Source organism: Mus musculus, chromosome 5 (genome assembly GCF_000001635.26).
Source record: "Mus musculus strain C57BL/6J chromosome 5, GRCm38.p6 C57BL/6J".
In the NCBI taxonomy this organism is placed as follows: Eukaryota; Metazoa; Chordata; class Mammalia; order Rodentia; family Muridae; genus Mus; species Mus musculus.
Genome location: NC_000071.6, coordinates 108,940,868 through 108,949,842, shown reverse-complemented (window position 1 = coordinate 108,949,842; position 8,975 = coordinate 108,940,868). Strand labels below are relative to the sequence as shown.

Below are 8,975 nucleotides of genomic sequence, written 5' to 3'. Positions count from 1 at the left end.
ACATATGGCACCATTTCTCAAGATGACCAGCTAGGACTGTAGTGGCTGGTTTAGTACATTGGGCCGATTCCTTTTTGTAGGATTGTGTCTGGAGTACAGGAGACCTTTCGGGGCGTCTCTTTATACTACCATGTCCAGTGACTAAAGTCAATAGCACCCTGCATCAGCATAATCTAAGCAGACTATAAAGTAAAAAGACCCATCAGGAGTGAAGGGTCACTCCTCCATGAAAATATCCAAGACCTGGTGAGGTGCTTACAAAGGGTGGAGGAAATACAGAGTGGGCAGAACAGGAAGATAGTTGTAAATATTTTCTAAGGCTACCATGCAATCAGTTGCACAAAGAAGGATTATAATTTAAATGAGTGCTTCTGTTTTATTGTGTTAAGATTACATTTGTACAGACAATTGTGGTTTCTTTCAATTTTTTAACATCAATTAAGAGAAAATCAGTGGTTGTAACTGTAGGATGGTTAACCATGTCAAGAAGCTTGGTAAGCTCTAGTAGGTCTGAGATCTGAGAAACTCAGTGAGTACACACCTGAGAATGTAGGCAACTCCCTGCTCTTTGCCAGATTCCTGGCCTGGAACACATGCCATACTCCTCATGATGGTCACATAGCCCAAAAGGCAGTTGAACATTGATGTGATCTAGAGTGAAATATAAATTTCAATTTGACAAGAGTACATATTCCACTATGATTATATTAACATATCTTAACAGACATTTGGAGAAATATCACCAGTCATCTGCCTTGGGAATTATCAGTCCAAAAAGTGCTGCATTTTTTCAAAATCTAGAGGTCCTGACATCCAGACCCATTTCAACAAAATACCAAATCCTCCCCTCACTTTTTAAAGCAGGACATATAAGTGATTCTTTACAAGAAAGGTCATATGATTCAGTGGAAGTATTTTATTACATCCCTGGTAGCTATGAGAGGGAGAGGGAGAGGGAAAGAGAGAGGGAGAGGGAAAGAGAGAGGGAGAGGGAAAGAGAGAGGGAGAGGGAAAGGTAGAGGGGAAGGGGGAGTGGGAGAGAGGGGGGAGGGGAAGGAGGAGGGGGAGAGGGAGAAGGAGAGAGGGAGAGGGAGAGGGAGAGGGAGAGGGAGAGGGAGAGGGAGAGGGAGAGGGAGAGGGAGAGGGAGAGGGAGAGGGAGAGGGAGAGGGAGAGGGAGAGGGAGAGGGAGAGGGAGAGGGAGAGGGAGAGGGAGAGGGAGAGGGAGAGGGAGAGGGAGAGAGGGATACTTACAATGAAGATTTCCCCAGGACATCAAGTCCTGGGAGATGACCAACATGCATTCCATTGCTTGGGTCTCTGAAGGCATCTAACATTGAAATAGACAACTATCATCTGGACTCACTGTTGGACAATTACAGTTGTTGCTCTAATCTAATTTCATGACAGATAGTTTAATGCACTCTACCTTAGAATTAACAACCCATACCAAGCTTCAACCAACAGAACCTATGACAAACAAATAAGTGCAGCCCTCTACATTTGCTTGTCATGCTTAATTGTCCCTGTACTGCAATATGGTTGCTGAAAATCAAACATGTGTTTTTCACAAGAACATCTGGAATGCTCTGTAAACTGCTGGGCAATAGCTCCAGCTCTCTCACTAGCTTTATAAAAACCAAAATTTTGTTGTAGCAAACTAGAGTAACCTTTTTCTGAACTCATGAACTTATTTTCAATTTCAAATTTTAACAGTTCTCCAATGTTCTTTTTCTTGTCTTTTTTTTAAATATTTTTTGTTAGGTATTTTCCTCATTTACATTTCCAATGCTATCCCAAAAGTCCCCCATACTCTCGCCCCCACTCCCCCTTTTTGGCCCTGGCGTTCCCCTGTACTGGGGCATATAAAGTGTGCAAGACCAACGGGCCTCTCTTTCCAGTGATGGCCGACTAGGCCATCTTTTGATACATATGCAGCTAGAGTTAAGAGCTCCGGGGTACTGGTTAGTTCATAATGTTGTTCCACTTATAGGGTTGCAGATTCCTTTAGCTCCTTGGGTACTTTCTCTAGCTCCTCCACTGGGGGCCCAGTGATCCATCCAATAGCTGACTGTGAGCATCCACTTCTGTGTGTGCAAAGCCCCGGCATAGTCTCATAAGAGACAGCTATATCTGGGTCCTTTCAGCAAAATCTTGCTAGTGTATGCAATGGTGTCAGCGTTTAGAAGCTGACTATAGGATGGATCCCCGGATATGGCAGGCTCTAGATGGTCCATCCTTTCATCTCAGCTACAAAGGTTGTCTCTGTAACTCCTTCCACGGGGGTTTTGTTCCCAATTCTAAGAAGGGGCAAAGTATCCACACTTTGGTCTTCGTTCTTCTTGAGTTTCATGTGATTAGCAAATTGTATGTTATATCTTGGGTATCCTAAGTTTCTGGGGTAATATCCACTTATCAGTGAGTACATATTGTGTGAGTTCCTTTGTGATTGGGTTACCTCACTCAGGATGATGCCCTCCAGGTCCATCCATTTGCATAGGAATTTCAAAAATTCATTCTTTTTAATAGCTGAGTAGTACTTCATTTTGTAAATGTATCACAATTTCTGTATTCATTCCTCTGTTGAGGGGCATCTGGGTTCTTTCCAGCTTCTGGCTATTATAAATAAGGCTGCTGTGAACATAGTGGAGCATGTGTCCTTCTTACCAGTTGGGGCATCTTCTGGATATATGCCCTGGAGAGGTATTGCCAGATCCTCCGGTAGTACTATGTACAGTTTTCTGAGGAACGGCCAGACTGATTTCCAGAGTGTTTGTACAAGCTTGCAATCCCACCAACAATAGAGGAGTGTTCCTCTTTCTCCAAATCCATGCCAGCATCTACTGTCACATGAATTTTTGATGTTAGCCATTTTGATTGGTGTGAGATGGAATCTCATGGTTGTTTTGATTTGCATTTCCCTGATGATTAAGGATGTTGAACATTTTTTCAGGTGCTTCTCTGCCATTTGGATGGATGTTTGTTTTGATGTGTTCTTGGATTCAGTTAACTAGAACTTTATTGAGGATTTTTGCATCGATATTCATAAGGGAAACTGGTCTGAAGTTTCCTATCTTTGTTGGATCTTTTTGTGGTTTAGGTGTCAGAGTAATTGTGGCTTCATAGAATGAGTTGGGTAGAATACCTTCTGTTTCTATTTTGTGGAATAGTTTGTGAAGAATGGGGGATTAGATATTCTTTGAATGTCTGATAGAACCCTGCACTAAACCAATCTGGTCCTGAGCTTTTTTTGGTTGGGAGACTATTAATGGCTGCTTCTATTTTTTAGGGGATATAAGACTGTTTAGATCATTAACCTGATCTTGATTTAATTTTGGTAACTGGTATCTGTCTAGAAACTTGTCCATTTCATCCTGGTTCTCCAGTTTTATTGAGTATAGCTTTTTGTAGAAGGATCTGATGGTGTTTTGGATTTCTTCAGGATCTGTTGTTATGTCTCCCTTTTCATTTCTGATTTTGTTAATTAGGATGGTTTCCTTGGGCCCTCTAGTGAGTCTGGCTAAGGGTTTATCTATCTTGTTGATTTTCTCAAAGAATCAGCTCCTTGATTGGTTGATTCTTTGAATAGTTCTTCTTGTTTCCACTTGATGGATTTTGCCCCTGAGTTTGATTATTTCCTAACCTCTACTCCTCTTGGGTGAATTTGCTTCCATTTGTTCTAGACCTTTTAAGTGTGTTGTCAAGCTCCTAATGTATGCTCTCTCTAGTTTCTTTTTGGAGGCACTCAGAGCTATGAGTTTTCCTCTTAGAAATGCTTTCATTGTGTCCCACAAGTTTGGGTATGCTGTGGCTTCATTTTTATTAAACTCCAAAAAGTCCTTAATTTCTTTCTTTATTCCTTCCTTGACCAGGGTATCATTAACAAGAGTGTTGTTCAGTTCCCATGTGAATGTTGATTTCTATTATTTATTTTGTTATTGAAGATCAGCCTTAGTCAATGGTGATCTGATAGGATGCATGGGACAATTTCAATATTTTTGTATATGTTGAGGCTTGTTTTGTGACCAATTATGTGGTCAATTTTGGAGAAGGTACCATGAGGTGCTAAGAAGAAGGTATATCCTTTTGGTTTAGGATAAAATGTTCTGTAGATATCTGTCAGATCCATTTGTTTCATAACTTCTGTTAGTTTCACTGTGTCCCTGTTTAGTTTCTGTTTCCATGATCTGTCCATTGGTGAAAGTGGTATGTTGAAGTCTCCCACTATTATTGTGTGAGGTGCAATGTGTGCTTTGAGCTTTAATAAAGTTTCTTTAATGAATGTGGCTGCCCTTGTATTTGGAGCATAGATATTCAGAATTGAGAGTTCCTCTTGGAGGATTTTACCTTTGATGAGAATGAAGTGCCCCTCCTTGTCTTTTTTGATGACTTTCAGTTGGAAGTCGATTTTATTCGATATCAGAATGGCTACTCCAGCTTGTTTCTTCATACCATTTGCTTGGAAAATTGTTTTCCAGCCTTTCATTCTGAGGTAGTGTCTATCTTTTTCTCTGAGATGAGTTTCCTGTAAGCAGCAAAATGTTGGGTCCTGTTTGTGTAGCCAGTCTGTTAGTCTATGTCTTTTTATTGGGGAGTTTAGTCCATTTATATTAAGAGATAATAAGGAAAAGTACTTGTTGCTTCCTATTATTTTTGTTGTTAAAGTTGGCATTCTGTTCTTGTGGCTGTCTTCTTTTAGGTTTGTTGAGGGATTACCTTCTTGCTTTTTCTAGGATGTGGTTTCCTTCCTTGTATTGGTTTTTTTTTTTTCTGTTATTATCCTTTGAAGGGCTGGATTCCTGGAAAGATAATGTCTGAATTTGGTTTTGTCGTGGAATACTTTGGTTTCTCCATCTATGGTAATTGAGAGTTTGGCTTGGTATAGTAGCCTGGGCTGGAATTTGTGTTCTCTTAGTGTCTGTATAACATCTGTCCAGGCTCTTCTGGCTTTCATAGTCTCTGGTGAAAAATCTGGTGTAATTCTGATAGGCTTGCCTTTATATGTTACTTGACCTTTTTCCCTTACTGCTTTTAATATTCTCTCTTTATTTAGTGCATTTGTTGTTCTGATTATTATGTGTCGGGAGGAATTTCTTTTCTGGTCCAGTCTATTTGAGTTCTGTAGGCTTTTTGTATGTTCATGGGCATCTCTTTTTTAGGTTTGGGAAGCTTTCTTCTATAATTTTGTTGAAGATATTTGCCGGTCCTTTCAGTTGAAAATCTTCATTCTCATCTACTCCTATTTTCAATGTTCTTTTTCTATAAACATGACAGAATTATATCTGCATATAATCTTTAGAATCCATTTTCCAAAGAAAATGATTTTCTGAACTGGCAAGCTGGTCCCTCATCTCTTTCTGACTTACTTTACTGCTGGCTCTGACTCTTTTCTTATGGTAATTTTCAAACATATAAAGTCGACTTCGGATTACAACCCACTATTAATAACTTTGGCTAATTTTTTTGGTAATATTTTGCTATATCACGTGAGTAACTTAATATCTCATGTGAAGTCTTCAGTTGACAACTTAGGTGTGTTGACACATAAATACTGAATTTTCATGGGAAAAGTCATTGCGGAAGAGTCTGTTTTAGAACTTTGGATAGTGTAGAACTTGCTAGGTAGACAGGATTGGCCTCGAACTCACAAATAACCCCTGTCTTGCCTTCCGATTATTGAAGATAAAGGAATGTGCCAAAAAGCTAAGTTACATTTATCATTAAAGAAAAGACTGATTTAAACTAAGACAGGATATCATAGAGAGCACTTGAAAAGAATTGTACCTAAAATCCAGCTGTCTCAGCATCTTCCTTCGGTCTTGATCACATGCATTTTCCACATGCCTAGCTAAGTTGCTCCATTATGAGTAATCATGACTCCATTTTTGGTAACATTTTCAAGCTAAGTTCATGTTCTCATGGTGCCCCTTTCTAAATAGAATCACAGAAGTTAAGAGATATTGAATATCAAATAAAGCAATGTTTTGATTCATTTCCTATAAGAAATACAATGTATTAAATCCTACCTCTACACATGACATTTTCAGCTTCTCAAATGAAATTCAGCCTATGTTATCCATTCCCATCCTTTAAATCTGAAAGGCTTGGTGAATGTTCATTTTGTGGACATTTTAACTTTGTTTTAACTTTATTTTTCACCTTAACATGTATTGGAGAGAATTCTTGAGAGCTGTCATGCCGCAGGCCCTCTGGTCCCCTGTGCCTGCGTAGAAAAGAGTCTCTAGAGTAGATGGGCAAAGATTAAGATGTGACAGACAGCCAGACACGCAAGAATGGTGTTGGATCTGAATGTAATGTTCTGGTTGAGCTTCAGACTTATATTACAACGAATTATCAGAGGATACGAATCACAAAAAGACAAGATACACTGAAATTCACCAGTTACAGCAGAAAGGAATTTGCAGGGACTAATTAAATGTTTACATTAGGGATAACAAGCCCTGCCTAGGATCAGCCTAATGCCAGGCAAGAATTTCACACTTTAAGGTTAAAAGCATCAGGGGGTTGTTAACTCTTGACAGGCCTCAAGAGTAATGCGTTATCACAGAGCTCTAAATTCTTAGGTCTAGTAAAACTTATCCTGTCTGGAGAGTTCCCCCTTATCAGGGTAGTATATCAACTTATGCTTGACATGGAATGTAGCCTGTAGTAAAAGATTTCTATCTCAGTGAGACTTTTAGTCTCTATCTACAGACAGCTGAGTAAATGACAGATGTTTATATTGTTTTATGATACAGCTTAATTAGTTACTGAATGGGTTAAGCTCCTTGCTGCTATCAGGAATCTAAGAACACTGGAAAAAGGCTTTAGCTATGTTAGAATACAATCTTAAAAGGCATTTACTATAAGGTAATACTATATAGAGTGCACGTGAATCTATACACTAGATTAATGTGGTGGAAATTTGAATATAATGGGTTAGGGGAATAGCCAAAGATCCGGGAGTAAGTTTCCTTGAAACTCTTTCCTCATGAAAAAGCGTTCAGACTTTCATCTGACAAGCTGACTCCACCGGAGTCCTGTGACACTGCCACATAGAACAAGTAGAAATGAGATTATAAAACATGCAAATAACACAGCTCAGACACAGCTAGTCCCATTCTTATCTCCTTGTACAAAGATCAAGTCTAACTGAATCAAAGACCTCCACATAAAACCAGAGACACTGAAATTTATAGTGGAGAAAGTGGGGGAAAGCCTCGAAGATATGGGCAGAGGGGAAAATTTTCTAAACAGAACAGCAATGGCTTGTGCGTAAGATCAAGAATTGACAAATGGGACCTCATAAAATTGCAAAGCTTCTATAAGGCAAAAGGCACTGTCAATAAGACAAAAAGGCCACCAACAGATTGGGAAAGGATTTTTACCAATCCCAAATCTGATAGGGGACTAGTATCCAATATCCAATATGTACAAAGAGCTCAAGAAGCTGGACTCCAGAAATTCAAATAACCCCAATAAAAATGGGGTACAGAGATAAATAAAAGAATTCTCAACTGAGGAATATCGAATGACTGAGAAGCACCTGAAAAAAATGGTCAACATCCTTAATAATAAGGAAAATGCAAATAAAAACGACCTTGAGACTCCACCTCACACCAATCAGAATGGCTAAGATCAAAAATCAAGTGTTAGATGATACTTTTGCTTTGTCTTAACAAAAGTACTACTAAACCATACAATAATTTTAAGTAAAATATCATGTCACTACTTATAATGTAGGGCAGCACAGCATTGCCTAATATAATGCCAATTACTAATCTTTAGTGGAAAATGGTCTCATTCATCTGTACATAAACCTAAACATTGAGAATAGGGAATCTTAGTTGATGAATAGCTACCATCACTTTGACCTGTAGGTATGTGTGTAAGCCATGTTGCTAGCTAATGTTTAATATCAGGTGACCCTACTGCTAGTGACGGTGCCACCTCTATGCAAATTGTTCTGGGAGTTATAAGAAAGAGGACTGTAGAGAGCACAGACATGAAGCCAGTAATCAGCATTTTTCTATGTGCTCTCATTGAGTGTCTGTATCCAAGTTCTTGTCTTGACTTCATTCTATTAACTGTGACCAGGGTACATAGGGAACTAAGACTTTTCTCGCATGATTCTTTTGACCATTGTGTTTTGATACAGCAACAGAATCTAAGACATCAGCAAAATGTTAAATTGCTTTGGTTGGGATTTGAAATATGACAGATTACTGTTGCAATAGAAGGCACTGATTAGAAAGAGGAACAAGAATGAAAGTTAGTAGAGTGTGGAGCATAGTGACAGTGTTGCATATTGTTGATGGCCATCGCAGAAGCCCTAGATTTCATAATAGCTTTATAATGTACTGTGAAAATATTCAGAATAGCAGATAACATACTAAGAACAGTACAGTATATGAAAAGGATTATGGGGTTCAAACTGTGCCTGCTGTATAAGGCTCTTGAACTTTATATGAAAACACACCATTTCATTATGAAATAAATGTGTTTCATTCAGCAATAAATATTGGTAGTGGAAAAAAGTCACACAGGAGACTTTTATCACAATAAGGTCAGGGTAGTCTGTGAATATATAAATCACTCTAGATGAACGACCCCATAAATGTTATGAATATAGGAGTAACTAAGGATTATTTGGTTTAATATTATGCACACAAAGACATACATACAAACACATACATATTATAATTTCTGAACATCAGTTGTTGAAAATCAGTGTCATTTTCTCTCAAAGTATTGTTTGTTACTTTTATTTTTAACTGTTATTTTGTAGTTTATTTTGATGGTGTAATTTAATTGTTTTGTCTTTATATTTCCTGTGTAGAGAACACCAATTGTAGCCCCTCCATACACTCCTAAAATATGCATGGCCTGATATTTCATTAATGCTTCCTGAGTACATATATGTATTTGTATATATATATATATATATATATATATATTTTGAAATATTAACTGTAGA

General features: G+C 38.3%; 1 long non-coding RNA gene across 1 annotated transcript; it reads right to left on the bottom strand.

The window, feature by feature from the left end:
• Nucleotides 1-427: 427 nt before the first annotated feature.
• Nucleotides 428-5,929, bottom strand: Gm20629. The gene is made up of 3 exons (XR_001784925.1): nt 5,783-5,929; nt 1,253-1,328; nt 428-651 (listed from the first exon to the last, which is right to left on the bottom strand). It is a non-coding gene; the product is annotated as a predicted gene 20629 (long non-coding RNA).
• Between the last annotated feature and the right edge of the window lie 3,046 nt (nt 5,930-8,975).